We start from the raw sequence: 22,433 nt of genomic DNA on the forward strand, positions 1-22,433 counted from the left end.
AGAGATTCTCCACACCGACCATTATACCAGAGGTAGAGGTTGGTATTGCCTCTAAAATGGCCCATAGCACTTATGCCCTAGACCCGTACGAGTTAGTCAGAAAAGGATAAGGGGGGGTACCCTGGTATATCACAAATTCGAAAATGAACTATTGCCGGCTGACCAAACGAAGAGATTCTCCACGTGGGCAATGATACCAGAGGAAGAGGTACTTATTGCCTTTATAATGGCCCATCGCACTTATACCGCAGACCCGTACGAGTTTGTCAGTAGAGGGTTCAAAGGGGGGATATGGAATCCAAGATACAACGAATTCGAACTGAACTATTGCCGGCTGGCCAAACTAAGAGATTCTCCACACCGACCATTATACCAGAGGTAGAGGTTGGTAATTCCTCTAAAATGGCCCAGAGCACTTATGCCCTAGACCCGTAAGAGTTAGTCAGAAAAGGATAAAAGTGGGGGGGGGGGTACCCTGGTATATCACAAATTCGAAAATGAACTATTGCCGGCTGGCCAAACGAAGAGATTCTTCACGTGGGCAATTATACCAACGGAAGAGGTACTTATTGCCTTTAAAATGGCCCATAGCACTTATACCCTAGACCCGTACGAGTTTGTCAGTAGAGTGTTCAAAGGGGGGATATGGAATCCAAGATACAACAAATTCGAACTGAACTATTGCCGGCTAGCCAAACTTAGAGATTCTACACACCAACCATTATACCAGAGGTAGAGGTTGGTATTGCCTCTAAAATGGCCCATAACACTTATGCCCTAGACCCGTAAGAGATAGTATGAAAAGGATAAGGGGGTACCCTGGTATATCACAAATTCGAAAATGAACTATTGCCGGCTGGCCAAACGAAGAGATTCTCCACGTAAGCAATGATACCAGAGGAAGAGGTACTTTTTGCCATTAAAATGGCCCATAGCACTTATACCCTAGACCCGTACGAGTTTGTCAGTAGAGGGTTCAAAGGGGGGATATGGAATCCAAGATACAACGAATTCGAACTGAACTATTGCCGGCTGGCCAAACTAAGAGATTCTTCACACCAAACATTATACCAGAGGTAGAGGTTGGTATTGCCTCTAGAATGGCCTATAGCACTTATGCCCTAGACCCGTACGAGTTAGTCAGAAAAGGATAAGGGGTACCCTGGTATATCACAAATTCGAAAATGAACAATTGCCGGCTGGCCAAACGAAGAGATTCTCCACGTGGGCAATCATACCAGAGAAAGAAGTACTTATTTTCTTTTAAATGGCCCATAGCACTTATACCCTAGACCCGTACGAGTTTGTCAGTAGAGGGTTCAAAGGGGGGATATGGAATCCAAGATACAACAAATTCGAACTGAACTATTGCCGTCTGGCCAAACTTAGAGATTCTCCACACCGACCATTATATCAGAGGTAGAGGTTGGTATTGCCTCTAAAATGGCCCATAACACTTATGCCCTAGACCTGTAAGAGATAGTATGAAAAGGATAAGGGGGTTACCCTGGTATATCACAAATTCGAAAATGAACTATTGCCGGCTGGCCAAACGAAGAGATTCTCCACATGGGCAATGATACCAGAGGAAGAGGCTTTTATTGCCTTTAAAATGGCCCATAGCACTTATACCCTAGACCCGTACGAGTTTGTCAGTAGAGGGTTCAAAGGGGGGATATGGTATCCCGGATACAACGAATTCGAATTCAACTATTGCCGGCTGGCCAAACTAAGAGATTCTCCACATCGACCATTATACCAGAGGTAGAGGTTGGTATTGCCTCTAAAATGGCCTATAGCACTTATGCCCTAGACCCGTACGAGTTAGTCAGAAAAGGATAAGGGGGGTACCCTGGTATATCACAAGTTCGAAAATGAACTATTGCCGGCTGGCCAAACGAAGAGATTCTCCACGTGGGCAATGATACCAGAGGAAGAGGTACTTATTGCCTTTAAAATGGTCCATAGCACTTGTTCCCTAGACCTGTACGAGTTTGTCAGTAGAGGGTTCAAAGGGGGGATATGGAATCCAAGATACAACGAATTCGAACTGAACTATTGCCGGCTTGCCAAACTAAGAGATTCTCCACACCGACCATTATACCAGAGGTAGAGGTTGGTATTGCCTCTAAAATGGCATATAGCACTTATGCCCTAGACCCGTACGAGTTAGTCAGAAAAGGATAAGGGGGGGGGGGGTACCCTGGTATATCACAAATTCGAAAATGAACTATTGCCGGCTGGCCAAACGAAGAGATTCTCCACGTGGGCAATGATACCAGCGGAAGAGGTACTTATTGCCTTTAAAATGGCCCGTAGCACTTCTACCCTAAACCCGTACGAGTTTGTCAGTAGAGGGTTCAAAGGGGGGATATGGAATCCAAGATACAACAAATTCAAACTGAACTATTGCCGGCTAGCCAAACTTAGAGATTCTCCACACCGACCATTATATCAGAGGTAGAGGTTGGTATTGCCTTTAAAATGGCCCATAACACTTATGCCCTAGACCCGTAAGAGATAGTCAGAAAAGGATAAGGGGGTACCCTGGTATATCACAAATTCGAAAATGAACTATTGCCGGCTGGCCAAACGAAGAGATTCTCCACGTGGGCAATGATACCAGAGGAAGAGGTACTTTTGGCCTTTTAAAATGGCCCATATCACTTATACCCTAGACCCGTACGAGTTTGTCAGTAGAGGGTTCAAAGGGGGATATGGAATCCAAGATACAACGAATTCGAACTTAACTATTGACGGCTGGCCAAACTAAGAGATTCTTCACACCGAACATTATACCAGAGGTAAAGGTTGGTATTGCCTCTAAAATGGCCCATAGCACTTATGCCCTAGACCCGTACGAGTTAGTCAGAAAAGGATAAGGGGGGGTGGTACCCTGGTATATCACAAATTCGAAAATAAACTATTGCCGGCTGGCCAAACGAAGAGATTTTCCACACCGACCATTATACCAGAGGTAGAGGTTGGTATTGCCTCTAAAATGGCCCATAACACTTATGCCCTAGACCCGTAAGAGATAGTATGAAAAGGATAAGGGGGTTACCCTGGTATATCACAAATTCGAAAATGAACTATTGCCGGCTGGCCAAACGAAGAGATTCTCCACGTGGGCATTGATACCAGCGGAAGAAGTACTTATTGCCTTTAAAATGGCCTATAGCACTTATACCCTAGACCCGTATGAGTTTGTCAGTAGAGGGTTCAAAGGGGGGATATGGAATCCAAGATACAACGAATTCGAACTGAACTATTGCCGGCTGGCCAAACTAAGAGATTCTCCACACCGACCATTATACCAGAGGTAGAGGTTGGTATTGCCTCTAAAATGGCCTATAGCACTTATGCCCTAGACCCGTACGATTTAGTCAGAAAAGGATAAGGGGGGGGGTACCCTGGTATATCACAAATTCGAAAATGAACTATTGCCGGCTGGCCAAACGAAGAGATTCTCCACGTGGGCAATGATACTAGCGGAAGAGGTACTTATTGCCTTTAAAATGGCCCATAGCACTTATACTTTAGACCCATACGAGTTTGTCAGTAGAGGGTTCAAAGGGGGGGTTATGGAATCCAAGATACAACAAATTCGAACTGAACTATTGCCGGCTGGCCAAACTTAGAGATTCTCCACACCGACCATTATACCAGAGGTAGAGGTTGGTATTGCCTTTAAAATGGCCCATAACACTTATGCCGTAGACCCGTAAGAGATAGTCAGAAAAGGATAAAGGGTACCCTGTTATATCACAAATTCGAAAATGAACTATTGCCGGCTGGCCAAACGAAGAGATTCTCCACGTGGGCAATGATACCAGAGGAAGACGTACTTATTGCCTTAAAAATGGCCCATAGCACTTATACCCTAGACCCGTACGAGTTTGTCAGTAGAGGGTTCAAAGGGGGGATATGGAATCCAAGATACAACGAATTCGAACTGAACTATTGCCGGCTGGCCAAACTAAGAGATTCTCAACACCGACCATTATACCAAAGGTAGAGGTTGGTATTGCCTCTAAAATGGCCTATAGCACTTAAGCCCTAGACCCGTACGAGTTAGTCAGAAAAGGATAAGGGGTGTACCCTGGTATATCACAAATTCGAAAATGAACTATTGCCGGCTGGCCAAACGAAGAGATTCTCCACGTGGGCAATGATACCAGCGGAAGAGGTACTTATTGCCTTTAAAATGGCCCAGAGCACTTATACCCTATACCCGTACGAGTTTGTCAGTAGAGGGTTCAAAGGGGGGATATGGAATCCAAGATACAACAAATTCGAACTGAACTATTGCCGGCTGGCCAAACTAAGAGATTCTCCACACCGACCATTATACCAGAGGTAGAGGTTGGTATTGCCTCTAAAATGGCTCATAGCACTTATGCCCTAGACCCGTACGAGTTAGTCAGAAAAGGATAAGGGGGGGGGGGTACCCTGGTATATCACAAATTCGAAAATGAACTATTGCCGGCTGACCAAACGAAGAGATTCTCCACGTGGGCAATGATACCAGAGGAAGAGGTACTTATTGCCTTTAAAATGGCTCATCGCACTTATACCCCAGACCCGTACGAGTTTGTCAGTAGAGGATTCAAAGGGGGGATATGGAATCCAAGATACAACGAATTCGAACTGAACTATTGCCGGCTGGCAAAACTAAGAGATTCTCCACACCGACCATTATACCAGAGGTAGAGGTTGGTATTGCCTCTAAAATGGCCCATATCACTTATGCCCTAGACCCGTACGAGTTAGTCAGAAAAGGATAAGGGGGGGGGGGGGTACCCTGGTATATCACAAATTCGAAAATGAACTATTGCCGGCTGGCCAAACGAAGAAATTCTCCACGTGGGCAATGATACCAGCGGAAGAGGTACTTATTGTCTTTAAAATGGCCCATAGCACTTCTACCCTAGACCCGTACGTGTTTGTCAGTAGAGGGTTCAAAGGGGGGATAGGTAATCCAAGATATAACGAATTCGAACTGAACTATTGCCGGCTGGCCAAACTAAGAGATTCTCCACACCGACCATTATACCAGAGGTAGAGGTTGGTAATTCCTCTAAAATGGCCCAGAGCACTTATGCCCTAGACCCGTACGAGTTAGTCAGAAAAGGATAAAGGGGGGGGGGGGGGTACCCTGGTATATCACAAATTCGAAAATGAACTATTGCCGGCTGGCCAAACGAAGAGATTCTCCACGTGGGCAATGATACCAGAGGAAGAGGTACTTATTGCCTTTAAAATGGCCCAGAGCACTTATACCCCAGACCCGTACGAGTTTGTCAGTAGAGGGTTCAAAGGGGGGATATGGAATCCAAGATACAACGAATTCGAACTGAACTATTGCCGGCTGGCCAAACTAAGAGATTCTCCACACCGACCATTATACCAGAGGTAGAGGTTGGTATTGCCTCTAAAATGGCCCATATCACTTATGCCCTAGACCCGTACGAGTTAGTCAGAAAAGGATAAGGGGGGGGGGGGTACCCAGGTATATCACAAATTCGAAAATGAACTATTGCCGGCAGGCCAAACGAAGAAATTCTCCACGTGGGCAATGATACCAGCGAAGGAGGTACTTATTGTCTTTAAAATGGCCCATAGCACTTCTACCCTAGACCCGTACGAGTTTGTCAGTAGAGGGTTCAAAGGGGGGATAGGTAATCCAAGATACAACGAATTCGAACTGAACTATTGCCGGCTGGCCAAACTAAGAGATTCTCCACACCGACCATTATACCAGAGGTAGAGGTTGGTAATTCCTCTAAAATGGCCCAGAGCACTTATGCCCTAGACCCGTACGAGTTAGTCAGAAAAGGATAAAGGGGGGGGGGGTACCCTGGTATATCACAAATTCGAAAATGAACTATTGCCGGCTGGCCAAACGAAGAGATTCTTCACGTGGGCAATGATACCAGCGGAAGAGGTACTTATTGCCTTTAAAATGGCCCATAGCACTTATACCCTAGACCCGTACGAGTTTGTCAGTAGAGTGTTCAAAGGGGGGATATGGAATCCAAGATACAAAGAGTTCGAACTGAACTATTGCCGGCTGGCCAAACTAAGAGATTCTCCACACCGACCATTATACCAGAGGTAGAGGTTGGTATTGCCTCTAAAATGGCCCATAGCACTTATGCCCTAGACTCGTACGAGTTAGTCAGAAAATGATAAGGGGGTACCCTGGTATATCACAAATTCGAAAATGAACTATTGCCGGCTGGCCAAACGAAGAGATTCTCCACGTGGGTAATCATACCAGAGGAAGAGGTACTTATTGCCTTTAAAATGGCCCATAGCACTTATACCCTAGACCCGTACCAGTTTGTCAGTAGAGGGTTCAAAGGGGGGATATGGAATCCAAGATACAACGAATTCGAACTGAACTATTGCCGGCTGGCCAAACTAAGAGATTCTCCACACCGACCATTATACCAGAGGTAGAAGTTGGTATTGCCTCTAAAATGGCCCATAGCACTTATGCCCTAGACCCGTACGAGTTAGTCAGAAAAGGATAAGGAGGGTACCCTGGTATATCACAAATTCGAAAATGAACTATTGCCGGCTGGCCAAACGAAGAGATTCTCCACGTGGGCAATGATACCAGAGGAAGAGGTACTTATTGCCTTTAAAATGGCCCAGAGCACTTATACCCTAGACCCGTACGAGTTTGTCAGTAGAGGGTTCAAAGGGGGGATATGGAATCCAAGATACAACGAATTCGAACTGAACTATTGCCGGCTGGCCAAACTAAGAGATTCTCCACACCGCCCATTATACCAGAGGTAGAGGTTGGTATTGCCTCTAAAATGGCCCATAGCACTTATGCCTTAGACCCGTACGAGTTAGTCAGAAAAGGATAAGGGGGGTACCCTGGTATATCACAAATTCGAAAATGAACTATTGCCGGCTGGCCAAACGAAGAGATTATCCACGTGGGCAATGATACCAGAGGAAGAGGTACTTATTGCCTTTAAAATGGCCCATAGCACTAATACCCTAGACCCGTACAAGTTTGTCAGTAGAGTGTTCAAAGGGGGGATATGGAATCCAAGATACAAAGAGTTCGAACTGAACTATTGCCGGCTGGCCAAACTAAGAGATTCTCCACACCGACCATTATACCAGAGGTAGAAGTTGGTATTGCCTCTAAAATGGCCTATAGCAGTTATGCCCTGGACCCGTACGAGTTAGTCAGAAAAGGATAAGGAGGGGGGGTACCCTGGTATATCACAAATTCGAAAATGAACTATTGCCGGCTGGCCAAACGAAGAGATTCTCCACGTGTGCAATGATACCAAAGGAAGAGGTACTTATTGCCTTTAAAATGGCCCATAGCACTTATACCCTAGACCCGTACGAGTTTGTCAGTAGAGGGTTCAAAGGGGGGATATTGAATCCCGGATACAACGAATTCGAACTGAACTATTGCAAGCTGGCCAAACTAAGAGATTCTCCACATCGACTATTATACCAGAGGTAGAGGTTGGTATTGCCTCTAAAATGGTCCATAACAATTAAATCCTAGACCCGTACTAGTTTGTCTGCAGCCAGTAAGACGAAGGGGTGGTAGCTCTCTTCAAAACAATGTCGAAAAAAACTATAGCCGGCTTGTCAAACTGAGATAATCACCACATAGGCCATAACACAAGAGGTATAAGTAGCAATTCTTGTGTAAATGGCACATGGAACTCCGATTGAAATGTATCTCGTATAAGGGCATTCTGTTTGTTTTAGGTTTGTTTAGGTAGGATCGTTTAGGCTTTCCTCTTAATTATAATTCAATCTAATTTGAAGTAGGCGTGTTTTGATCGGTTATCTGTGGCCGAAAGTGCTTGGTATCAATATATCATGTAAAATAACTTTCAGACGATTCGCAGTTTATCGTCCGCTTCCCCGATTAAATGCGACACGGAAAAGGTCTTTCTGCTTGGTTAGTATTAATGTTTATGTCCCATTTATGGGCATTATGTTTTCTGGTCTGTGTCTCAGTTTGTTCGTCCGTTCGTTGATGTTCCCGTTCGTTCAGTTGTTCGTTCATCTGTCTGTCCAGATTCAGGTTCAAATTTTTGGTCGAGGTAGTTTTTGATGAAGTCAAAGTCAACTTAACTTAAAATTTGGTACACATAATTCACATGAAATGATCCTTCTAATTTTTTAAATTACAGATGATTTCTAGCATTTTTCACGGTCCACTGGCAAAATATTGAATATGTCTGTGTCCTCCTGGGTATGTAATAAACAATATTAAAGTTTAGACATAATGCCATACCCTGTTGAAATCCAACCCTACCGCTATATCAATTGATCACTTCCACATTTTATACGCAAAGAATAAAACACATAATATCAAACGATCGTAAATAGAAAATTATTATATTCAACTCCTACTTTAGTAAAAACAACAAAAGAACAGTGATGAGAGATTAAAGATGTACAGTGACATTATAGAAAGTGTACAGAGTGAAAATGTTATATGAAATGAAGCCAGGAAAACACCCCGCACCTCTGTCCCACAATCAATATTTCTTACATCCTATATATAGTTGCCCGAACAGCCAAATTATACATTCTCGGTTTTTTTTATATCACCTGGTTAACACTTTTTTGTATCAGTACGTCATCTGCAGTCTATCACTTTGCATTACAAGTTAGATCAATCATCACTTTTAGTTACACATAATCTTATTTTTCTCATTTAAGTACTAATTTATCAATAAATTGTTATTTGTTAAACCTCTGGAAACAGGAAGGGAGGTAATGCACTTAAATATAAAAACACCTTATAGGCAATGTCCATTAAGGGGTATGTCTTTTCTAATAGATATCTTCAAACGGTAAACTGATATGAAAATATGTAAACAGGATCTCTCTGGTGCACTAATAAAATTAAATATACCTTATAAAATGTGTAAATTATTACTTTTATAAGGGGTATAACATTCCCAGGACCTCCGTAACATGCCACATGAGTATGTTATGGCTAATTACAGCACACGGGGTCTATTCTACCCGCCTGCTTCATCGGTTATCCTTTATTTTAAGGTAATAAGGCATCAAACTATCTAATACGATCTCTTCTCCTGTAGCGCATAAACAGCCCCAAATATTAAACATAATGACCCCGTTTTTTTCTAGAAGCAAAAACTAATGTAAATCAATACGAGGGACCCAAATCACTCCGAAAGCATATGCTTACTATTAATGACCTTTTAAGACGTACGCAAATAAGTCTTCATGAAGAAAAACACCAAAACAAAAACAACACAATCGGCCAAACTGGATTTTTTTTTTGTTTTTTTTTTTAAATTGAGATGATGGTATTCAGACATTCCAACAAGTACGGACTAAGGGATTAAACAATAATCGTGGCAATAATATTTTTCGTTTAGTTATATAAAGTATCTCTCAGATTGGCTATTAAACAATTTCCTATCATAAAAAGTAAAATAGCTAATGTATGACTTGTGTCGACCTACAAATCCTTATTGGATCAACCTAATCTCAACCTAATCTTTTGCAAGTATTAACTTTAAAATTGTATAGAGAGTTGAAAGGGGGATGTGGTACACCGGTTCACCAAGAAGACGAAATAAACTATTACCTTGCTGGCTACACTAACAGATTCTCCACGTGAAGCACCATACAATATATCAGTCATCGGATGACTTGAGTATATCGCTAAATTAAAATAAACTATTGCTATGGAGAAAACATTTTTTCTCGAAAACTAGACATTTTTCTTAATTTATTTTGGATACATTATGGGTACTTTTTTCAAGCACATGGTTCTCTATTTTTTAGAATATGGTTGTTATATATTTGTGAACTTGTTTTCATTGTTTCTTCATTTTACGTGCGCTTTATTTTCTTTTGTGTAAGTGATATTAAATAAGTCAATTAAAGAGTTAGATGCGCTTATTGGATAAATTAACTACTGCAACCATACATATAAAAAAGAAGATAAGGTATGATTGCCAATGAGACAACTATCCACAAAAGACCAAAATGACACAAATATTAACAACTATAGGTCACAGTATGGCCTTCAACAATGAGCAAAGCCCTTACCGCATAGTCAGCTATAAAAGGCCCCGGTAAGACAATGTAAAACAATTCAAACGAGAAAACTAACAGCCTCATTTATGTAAAAAATCAAGGAAAAACAAACATGTAACACAGTAACAAACGACAACCACTGAATTACAGGCTCCTGACTTGGGACAGGCACATACATAAATAATGTGGCGGGGTTAAACATGTTAGCGGCGGGATCCCAACCCTCCTCCTAACTCATCAGATAGACAAAAAATATAATTGTTTAACTTATATAGTTTCCAAGATTAGATTTTGAAAGTATATCATATTTTCATGTTTTATCTAAATTTAATAGCATACTTCTACTCAACAAATCGGTCTTGTTTCAACACTTTAAATGTGTTCATAGATAACGATAAGTAATGAAATCAAAATTGAAGAAAACCTAATTCCGGAAACTGTGATGTATTTCATAACACAGTTTGAATGAATTAATTTATATACCACTGTGGGGAAAGCACATAATAAATTAACGTTTGACTACAATTATTATGCAAAACAATCAGTTTAGAACTATAAATATGTTGAAATGAACGTGTTGTTTAAAAAAAAAATGATCGAAAAATTGTTATGCAGAGTGATAGAAGTATCATGATTATCTGGTATTATTTATGGTCTTCACATTACAAAAATCTGAAAATAAACATTGCAGGTATCATTGCTAATGGAAGGCACAACGATGTCAAGATCTAATGATCAAAACCAATACAGATTGTAAGCCTTAAAAATAAACGCTGCCACAGATTAGTCAATATGGTCAATTTGATATTGTTATTAATGTTTTACTTGTTACCTAGTTTCAAAAATGTAACGAACGCAATACGTAAAGTCATATAGGTGAACAGAAATCACTTCGACTTCAATCAACCAATGAAAAGCCTTACAATCATTTCATAACATTTTCAATCCCGTGTCTTCAATTACGTCCGCGTTTTATGTATTTATCCATGCAAGGAAAGCGGGAAATTATCAGAAATAGTTGGTTCATTCGGCGGATTTCTCATAGTATAAGTGTTGATAAACTATAATTAAGGATTATTCAAACAGATGAGCACGGGTAAGTTATTCTTTTTAATTATTGAAGTTAATCAAAACACAATATATCATTACAATTGTTTCATATGTAGATACTTAATACACCATTAACGTTATCATCGCAGTATTGCGTGTTTTAGCGCCAATTACGTCTCGCCAAATTTAACCAGAGTTGACATATTGATAATATATTCCACGAGAACAAGAGGAAAATTCGTTTAGAAAATTATTTAACCTGTCCTTTGTATATACATATTTCATACCAGGACCATCACCCGTCCCTGAATTCATAGTACCACGGCTTCTGGCCCGAGAACACAGTTATTTCGTAGTGCATTTCTTTTAGACAATAAATTCAAATTAAAAAAATCGCACCTGCTCTTTCTCAAAAATATTTTTACAGTGTAGTGTACTACCAGTGAGACAAATAATATCAAAATTATAGAAACTTCTACCAGCTCTAACTCAAAATATTGACAATTCTGTGTTAAGGGTGTGTACAATTCAGTTTGACAGCTTCAGACGTGATAAAATTTGACCTTTTAGAACTGGACCAATTCACTTCTTAACATTAAGTTTCAGCACCCAAATTTTTTTGACATGTAATTACATCCCCCTACTTAATATTTCATGCATTTAATATAAAGAAATAAATTCGGAAATTGTATTAGATAAAACATGCAAGTTATACACTGTTTACACTAGGGACTATATTCGAAAACTAAAGGACGATAACTGTGTCCTTGGACCATCTGATAGATATGTGTATTAAGGTTGTAACCCGCCTGCTTCATCGGTTATCCTTTATTGTAAGGTAATAAGGCATCAAACTATCTAATACGATCTCTTCTCCTGTAGCGCATAAACAGCTTCAAATATTAAATATAATTACCCCGTATCTTTTTATTCTAGAAGCAAAAACTAATGTAAATCAATACGAGGGACCAAAATCATTCAGAAAGCATATGCTTACTATTAATGACCTTTTTAGACGTACGCAAAGAAGTCTTCATGGTCTTACTTTGGAGTCATCCACTCTTTTAACATAAAATTGAGATTGGAAATGGGGAATGTGCCAAAGAGACAACAACCCGACCATAGAAAAAAACAACAGCAGAAGGTCACAAACAGGACTTCAATGTAGCGAGAAATTCCCGCACCCGGAGGCTTTCCTTCCGGTGGCCCCTAAACAAATATATACTAGTTCAATTTTCTATTAACGACATTTATGATTTGTTTTGTATCTTTAAATTTGAAATAAATTCTTTTTAAAAGACAGCGTTGTGAAATATATTGAATGTCTTTAATTGTCAGTTACTTCCCGTTACAGTTATTGATTTTGATGGCATTTTTTTGTGCAAATAAAATGAACGACTTCACACTTAAAACACAAAAGTTATCTACCAGACAAGACCTATAAATATGACAATTTGTAGTAACGACGTTAGTGGACTCTGTTTGTAACACTTATTGTCATTTACGCATTTTTTTTTTAGCTCTCCAGGTTCATCGCTTTTCTTATCACGTCCATTGTCCGTCGTTAGTCGTAGTCCGTCAACTTTTACAAAAAAACTTCTCCTCTAAATTTCTCGATTAATATAGCCAAAATCATCATAAGGGTATACAGTTTCAACAATATGGCCGATTAACCCTTCTACCAACCAAAATGGCAGCCATGGCTAAAAATAGAACATAAAGGTGAAATGCATTTTTCGGCTTTTAATATCTGCGAGTCTGAAGCATTTGATGTAATTTTAACAAGAGATAAAAAAAAATTCGTGAGGCTAAGATCTCTCTGCCCTGAAATATTTCCAGATGAATGAGACAACTGTTTTTCGGTTCCTGCCACTGAATGTTAATTCTAAGAAAATTTTGAAGTATTCGAAAATCATCTTTATTATTATTATAGATATGTATAAACTGTAAACAGCAATAACAAGAATTATGTTCACCAAAGTAACATTTACAAATAAGTTACATGACCATTATTTTCAATTGATCCTGTAAGGAGTTATTGCCCCTTATAGTAAATTTTAAACAGTTTTTTGGTAAATATTTGTCAACTTTTACACATTTTCCTCCTACAACTACTGCACCAAATAGAATCAAACAAAGACACAATAATCATTATGGTATTTAAAATAACAAATATGTCTGATGATCCCGCCAGCCAACAAAGACGGCATATGATGATACGTGGCTAATAGAACCTGATGATTAAAATGAAAGTTTTGTCTACTTTTCTGATACCCGTTATAAATAAAGAAAACTGGAAAAAGTAAAATCATTCAGTATGCTGATCTTCACCAATTTGTCCATATACGTCAAAACTGTCATAAGATTTCTTGTAGAAACTAATGTTGTTAAATGACCCATTTTACTACTTTTTCGATTAACCTATTTTCTATAAAAACCGTAATAGACAGAGAGAACTTGAAATTGCAAAAATGATCAGAAGGTCCAGTATGAGAGTTATTCCGTTTTGATCTTATTTCTTGAAACAAAACAAACACAAAACGTTATCAGCAATACAAGATCAACACAAATATATTTTGTCCTGACTTCTTTTACTACTATGCAATAGCAGAGCGTGCATTCAACTATGTGTGCTTTTAAAAAAAACCTTTAATTTGTATTTTCAACAATATCAAGTACTTGACATGCTTCAGCTTTTTCGAAATACAAATATGACAAAAACAAACCAACGACAACTTTTGGGGTCTAGGCTCATGACTAAGGACATGTAATACAACGATAAACCACGATTTAATCACAGTGATAAATAAGTTTCTTAAACGATTGATCAGTTTTCCCGGGTCGTATCTAAATTTCCTACCTCTGTATACAACATACCATGTTTCATTAGAATAACTCCTAATTCATAAATATGTGATTCATTTTACTTTAACCAGAGACAAAATTACCAAATTAATAGGGATCCAGTTAGGTAAATTATTCTTTTCTTAAAAGTGCGTGTCCATTGACACTTGATCAAATACACGCAATATGAGCTTAGATAGCTTTTTCAAGACTCATATTTTGGTATTTACAAGATGCTGTCAATGTTTAGTGGACATGTGAGCAACACTATATCATGTTAGTACTTTGTCCCAACCGAATTGAAAAATACTACTTGTGTCTGTTTTGTACCCTATCCTAATATGACGTGCTTCTTCCGCTTTGTAAACACACCCATGCTCTAAATCCAATAAAATTTGTTAGCACATGGGTATATTCACTACTGCAGAATAATGAATTTTATAAAATTGGCACGCATTTAATATATTTCATTAACTTCTAACACTTCCAAACTCTTAAATGATCCACATATTGTTTCTTAGTCAATAAGTATGGCTGTGGTGTAGTGGTTAGTGCATCGGACAGCTAACACAAATGTTCCTGGTTCGATTCCCGTTCGGGATTAAAATTTCAGGAACTCAATTTTCGACTCTCCCTTGACACCATTTGCGAGTATGATCTTGAGGAAACGATGATAGTCCGTCGGAAGGGGACAATAAATGGTTGACCCGTGTTAAGAGAGAGCCAAATCTCTTGCACGTTCAAGACACCCTTGTAGATTTCGAAAAAAGAGAAGGGTAATGCCGTTACAAGGCAGCACTCGCACCCGCAAAGTGGAAAGGGATTAATATAAGTTGCAAAACTTGTTTCCCAATCCACTATGAAAAAATATGTTTAGATTAATTATGGCTGTCATGTGTGGCAATTTGAAATTGACATATTTGACAAAGATACCACAACCGTTCATGGTGGCTGTTCAAAACTCCCGACTCTGAAAAATAACATTACCAGTCGTTTAATTGTTAACAAACATTAAAGGGAGGTTCGTGGAAGAAACCTACACAAAGGGTATTCCTTTATACACATTGCACATCAGAATAAAAATAATTGATGCAAGCTATTTCTTTATAGTAGTTTTAACATGGGTGAAAGCACTATCGCTCGGGCATAAATAATCACGAAGGTAATGCCTACCTATGTTCAAACTACAATAAAGTATAGCTTGCATGAATGATTTCTTAATTACAAGCTTCTTGGTTCTAATGATACAATAGACCCATGCCTTATTATGTATTCAATTATATTTATTCTGATTAAATGCCTTCTCCGTCAATTGTAAGTGGTACATATCGGGACAAGTCAGCTTTAACATATCATTACAAATGTCCAAAAGTTAAATATAAAGAGTACATATTGCCAGGTATAAATAAGGAATGAAGTTATGTAAGCGTATACAACAGGAGCATATAAGATTGTTTTAGGCTTCGTTAAAGTTGTTAGATGATGTAGATCGTTAGTCCGAATTACTTGAAAATACATTGTACTATATTTTGCAATAAACTATATGCATGAAATATTATTAAACACAACTTCATTTATATTGACCTTATCTTTAAAATGTTCTATTTTCTAAAAGCCTGCATATACAGTCTACTGTAAAACCCTGTTCAACATTTCGGCTTATTTCCGGACAGTCTTTTATAAAAGCAATAACTTAGAAAACCTTTAATCATTGTTAACTGACTGAAGATATACAAATTGTCCCATGAGCTCTAAAATACAACACTTCAATTTCAAATGGAATTGACTCCTTTATTAAAGACGAAACAAATAAGGATTATTTTTTTTTATGAACTTATAAAATATTGGTGATTTTTTTTTTAGATTGATATAGACTGACAGATGATTAAAGACTACTACGGAGTATCCGTTACCATAACAATATATTTTCCCCGAATCAAACCAATAAAAAAAACATCAAAGACTTAAAAAAATACTTAAATCCAAATTCATATTTGTTTTGGAGAGTTTTATATAACTTCTTATACGTTTGATATTTTGCGTAAAGCGTTCCCTTTAAAGATAGATTTGGGAAACGCCTTTGAAAATGCACCTTTGATTTAGATATTATAGATTTTCTATTTCGTCAAACAGCTTTTCACGTGTTATTATAGATATGCACTATTGACTTTAAAATTTAAGACATAAACGGATTCCAGTGGAGATTTGTCGTGAAAGAAAAAAACACAATTGTTATGTCTTGCAGCCATAGAATTGTTAAGTATAATTTTACGAAATATCTAAATCACAGAACATCAAGCATTTTAATTTTTTTGTAGGAATGTCTAGATATGCGGCAATCAGAAAAGAGTTATAAACTATGCACAAGCAGGACACTTATGTTTGTTTGACAGACGCAACCAGATATTTATTGTGTAAGTTCTCTTTAAATTTGAAAAAAAACCGCTTAATCAAACTGTGTAATACATACATAATAAAAAAAATGGTACACCTGAACATGACGCTTAATGATATGTGTTATTCAGGTCTCAGACAGAGTACATATTATGACCTTTCTGTCAAGTTTTTAAATTCTGCTAATGAAATATAAACCTTTAACTGTAAATGTACCAGTATAAAGCATGCGAGAAACCTGAATTACGCAAATATATATAACGGATTACCTGTACGGTAATGTATTTGGCAGTACCGGGTATTTGTGGAAAATTTCGGAAAGAAGTATAGATATTACGTTCTTTTCACCATTCTTTGTTAATTTACTAAAATGCGTGTTCGTTACCATGTCATTTAGTGTATTTTATTTTGACTTGGGAATACACACTGATTCATGTTTTTTGTAATGGAAATACACATCAAAACTCTAATTAAAATAAATCTCAGTTTCCCTATGTTTTCTTAACTGTCAATGATGGTAACTTCCAGCTTAAAACTTCAAATTAGGCCCTTATGATAAATCTGTAGTATAATACCAAACAATACAATATTCCTATACGGTGTAAAATGTAGTAGGATAAATTTCTGTTTTAATTAAATCACAATATAAAGAATTTGCTATTATGTCATATTTTCTAAAATCAATACAGGGTTACAATTCATAAAAAAGGGTCCACCTATCATATCACCAGTTCTCCTACATTTGTTTTCATACATCTGAAAGGTCAGAATTGTTGGTACAGATTTGTTTGCAGAATTCATTTAGCAAAAATAAAAAAAGCAGTACAACTTAGCAATCAACTGAATGGTCAGCTTTCATTCCAGATGCGTAAAACTTCACAAAATGTTTGCACGTATGTCAAAGTCGTAAAACTTGTAATTGCATTATGGATTTTTTTTTTTAGATTTGAAGTTTTATTTTATATTTCAGAGAAGGAAATAAAGGTAACTTTTAATGAAGTTAATGAAGTTAATAATCTGTTAAAGATTATTTCCATGTAATATTCACATATAAGTTAAGTTTAGTGTTTAAAAAAGAAGATGTGGTATGATTGCCAACGAGACAACAGTAAACAAGATACCAAAATGACACAGACATTAACAACTTTAGGTCACCGTACGGCCTTCAACAATGAGCAAAGCCCATACCGCATATTCAGCTATAAAAGGCCCCGATAAGACAATGTAAAACATTTCAAACGAGAAAACTAACGGCCTTATTTATATAAAAAAATGAACGAATAACAAATATGTAACACAGAAACCAACGACAACCACTGAATTACAGGCTCCTGAATTGGGACAGGCACATACATAAATAATGTAGCGGGGTTAAACATTGAAGCGGGATCACAACCCTCCCCTAACCTGGGACAGTGGTATAACCGTACAACATAAGAACGAACTATTAAAATCAGTTGAAAAAGGCTTAACTCATCAGATGGACAAATATACAAGTCGACGTGGCCGGGTACTTATACATCCCGAAACAAAAAGACACAATGAACCGATCTGAGAGTACTGTCAGTTATCTGACAGCTAGTTCAAAGCCACAAACAACTAAAAAAAATCATGCATCTAAGACTAAACTATCAATCCGTACACATTTAACATCCAATGGATTTAATGTAAAGACGTCATAAACGTCCAGAGAAAAACATGACCTTGTGCAATGCCAAGTTACAGGTATCGACAGATTGTAGATCCATGAATGTGTATTTGGACCATACGCGTATGATCATGACCATATGTACGCGTATGGTCGGACCACATGAGTATAATACTCGTTTGGTTATTAACGGGCCGAACAATATGAGTATTTGGACCATATAGGTAGTTTTTTTTAATTACATTATAAAAGTTTCTCAATACTACAAAAACTTTATCTAAAATAAGAATGATGGTTAAATGACAATCTATTTTTTTTATATTTAAAATATTACTAAAAAATTAAACATTGATGTCATAGTTAGTTTTTATCGCTAATTACATTCTTGCGTGTAGGCTTGGGGTGACATTTATTTACAAATGGTATCATAGATTTTTTCATTTACACCTTTTGTTTGCGAGTGAAAAGCTAGCCTTTTTATAGTTGCGTACAGTGATGCCGAGGTCGTGTGCCATTCCGATATATCTACGGTGTTTTAAGAAGCTCTTGATCTCAAATATCGTAACATGATTGCAATACACCATATTCAGGGACTTCTGATGTAGCAGTTCATTAAGACATTTTTTGAATTTATTTATTTAAGTCGACATATTGCCACTCACTCGTAATAACAAATCAGTATTCACCATCGGTATAACATGTGTTTATTATAGTTTTGACAAGAAAGTAAAATTAACTAAGTGAAACTGCTAATTTTTATTTAGCTATCTTTTTATTATAATATAATAATAAAATTACCTATATGATAGCGTATTTTAATGAACGGTCATACCATATGAAAACTTTAATAGAAGTATTAAAAGTAAACTGTAACATATTGTTAATAACCCCGACCATACGCGTACGCGTACGGTCGGACCATACGCATACGGTCGGACCATATGAGTATATACAGTTATCAAAGGTACCAGGATTCTAATTTAGTGCGTCAGACGCGCGTTTCGTCTACATAAAGACTCATCAGTGACGCTCATATCAAAATATTTATAAAGCCAAAGAAGTACAAAGTTGAAGAGCATTGAGGATTCAAAATTCCAAAAAGTTGTGCCAAATACGGCTAAGGTAATCTATGCCTTGTATAAGAAAATCCTTATATTATATTCGAAAATTCAAAGTTTTGTAAACAGGAAATTTATAAAAATGACCACATTATTGATATTCATGTCAACATTTAACCGCTTAAGTCTAGACTACTGGGCTGGTGATACCCTCGGGGACGAAACGTCCAGCAGCAGTGGCATCGACCCAGTGGTGTAAATAGTTATCAAAGGTACCAGGATTATAATTTAGCACCCATATGGTCCTCACCATACGCGTATGGTCGAATTACTCATATGGTCCGGAAAATATATAACATACTAGTAATATTTAGTTACCTTTTTATTTACTGATAACGAAATCAATATTTATACCAATAAAACAATATTCAATGATCTTATTACAGTGTTGAATAGGTAACCTTTCAGAATTAGAATAAGTGTATTTAAAGGAGTGACAAGTTTGCATGGATCATTTCTAAATTTCACCTGGGACTGTTGTGCAATAGGAAGCCCTTTTGAACTGTTGTAACTGTTCGATCTTATGTTGTACTGTTACACAACATTCCCAGGTTAGTATAAGGGATCGGATCCCGCTAACATGTTATACCCCTACACATTCTGTATGTATGTGCCTACCCATATTCAGGAGCCTGTAATTTGCTGGTTGTCTTTTTTCCATGTGTTATATATATATATATGTTTTTCGTTCATTTTTTAAACATACATTAGGCCGTCAACTTGATCTTTTGAATTGTTTTACAATTGACAATTCGGTGCTTTTTTAAAGCTGACTATGCGAATTGAGCATTACTCATTGTAGAAGGCCGCCGTACGGTGACCAAGATTTGTTAAGATTTGTGGCATATGGTATCTTCTGGAGAATTGTTTCTTTGGAAATAATACCACATTTTCTTTTTTTATTTGTAAAATCATTGATTGCAATCGATTTCAATTTCATGAAAAAGCTGTGGAGATAATAACACCTGGTTAATATACCTTTTTTTCATCCAATAAGACCCATTTATTTTCGATGAGATTGAAAGTCGATATAAACACTTCTTCATTTCTTTGACCTTTAACCATTTTATGTTTATTACATTTTTAGAGAGCATAAGAATGGGTAGAAGAAAAGGTTCTTGGAATTTGAAAAAAATATCCACGTCCAGCATAGCAAATGCCATTAAAGAACTCAAAATAACACATATAAAAAAATCATGTAAAGCTGAAACATTTGGTCTCATCTGCTCCAAAATAGGAAGAAAGAATCCAAAGGCTAACAGATTAGCAGTTGAATATTTATTTAAAAGGAGATGTATTGGAAAAATGTACAAGAGATCACCTAAGATAAAGTATAGCTCTACAGAGTATACCACATTGTACCAACCTAGAAAAAGTAGACTAAAACTTGCACTCTCGTCGGAAAAAAAGAAGTTCAAGTGGAAACTATTGAAGAACAGATTCAAGGACAATAACATAGTGAAGGGACAAGGGGTTAATGAAACGTTCAAAAAGAGAAAAATTGATTTCACAAAGTATACAAAAGAAGAATCAGGTACATATCGTGGTTGTATATAATGTGTTCTTTAACATTTTGAAAGGAGTACGTCCGGTAAGAGCCTATTTTGGCCTCAATTTTCAAGTTCATCTGACGAAAGATATCTTAAAACACTTAAGTGTCTATTTCGAATGATTCAATAAGTTAATGTGAAAGATTTTAACTGATATACTCATTAAAAACGCTCCGATTCTAGCTTAAATATTAAAAATCCATCAAATATGCCCCAAAATGTCACTTTTCAGATGGTTTTTGTCAATAATGAAAGTGGCCGCATCCGTGTTCATTCACAACCTTTATATATGTTATGTAATACCATAAAATACAACTTACAGTTAAATATTATGAACGAACACGAATGCAACCACTTTCATTTAAGACGGAAACTGTCTGAAATTTAGCTGAAATGCTAAAATTTCGAAGATTTCAGATTTAGCATGTCTAAATGATGCTGGTACCAGATATGTGTGCATTGTATTGTGAAAACAGCCCATATTTATGTAGCATAAGCATTTTACTTTCAAATGAATAACTACAGTTTTACATCGTAACAATTTTGTAAAACAGCTACATTTTGGGGCCAAAAAGGGGGCTTACTGAACCTACTCCTTTACTATTTTTACGGATTATGGACAAATGTGGTAAAAATGAAAATATTTGATGCATGTAAATAACAATAAAACGGTTGTTTCTGGTTTGTTTTCCAATTATAAAATATATTCTTTTTGATCAATACTCAGAAAAATCTGCAGAAATATTATGTGATAAGTAATTAAATTGTTTTTTTTTTACTGTTATTTACTTTGTTTGATGTGAATTAAATCATATCAATAATAAGTTAACCGTATCAATTTTACAATACAAGATGATAAATCTTAATTCATTTACGTTCGAGACAAAAAAAGCGCTAAAAAGATTCCAACATTCCACTAACGATGAAAGGTTTTAAACCAAACATGAGCAAACAAAGGGAAAAGATTCCGACTAAACATGCAGTACGGACATTCAATAAGACATCACAATGTAATGAATTGAGTATACACAATCACAAAAGGAAATTTTCGAGAGGAGACAACAGATTTTGTAAATGGCTTCTATGAGTAAAATGCAATTTTAATGAAAATAAGCTGCTGGTTAAAGGTCAAAAGTAAGAAAAATAGCTACGCAATGACCATCAATGAAAATGCCGTGCATTTTCTGGCTAAAGGAGAATGGCAAATAAAATGTTAAACCGTATACAATTATATCTATCTGCTCATATGCCCGCACTGCTTAGCAAGCAAAAGACATCAAATATCCTCTAAATTATAACTTGCCATCGAACTACGAAAATTGGCACTCATAAAAAAATTCACTATGAAAATGAGAATAACAAGAATACAGAATCACATTGCAAAATGAAAAATGTAATGTCCTTAATGACATGACAAAATCAGAAAGTAAAACACATCAAACGAACTGAAAAGAACTGTCATATTTCGGACTTGGAACAGAGATTTTTCTTATGTAGAAAATGGTAGATTAGACAGAGTGTTATAGGTAGGGAAACCTCTCACTTGTATGACAGTCGCATCAAATTCCATTATTATTAACAACGATATGTGAACCAAACAAACCAAATGGAAAGTGAAATAAATAATATGATTACTTTCTTTATCAAAAACTCGCAGAAATACTATTCCAGTACCGTGGAAAGTGTAAAATACATGTTGACATGTAACATTACCACTAGCTGTAGACTTGTCCTGTAAAACATTGCACC

General features: G+C 37.0%; 1 long non-coding RNA gene across 1 annotated transcript; it reads left to right on the forward strand.

Moving 5' to 3' along the window:
- The first annotated feature begins 11,081 nt into the window (after window positions 1–11,081).
- LOC143043135 (uncharacterized) lies at window positions 11,082–21,325 on the forward strand. The gene is made up of 3 exons (XR_012968215.1): window positions 11,082–11,176; window positions 16,293–16,388; window positions 20,222–21,325. It is a non-coding gene; the product is annotated as an uncharacterized LOC143043135 (long non-coding RNA).
- The last annotated feature ends 1,108 nt before the right edge of the window (window positions 21,326–22,433 follow it).

This window comes from Mytilus galloprovincialis, chromosome 8 (assembly GCF_965363235.1).
Source record: "Mytilus galloprovincialis chromosome 8, xbMytGall1.hap1.1, whole genome shotgun sequence".
In the NCBI taxonomy this organism is placed as follows: domain Eukaryota; kingdom Metazoa; phylum Mollusca; class Bivalvia; order Mytilida; family Mytilidae; genus Mytilus; species Mytilus galloprovincialis.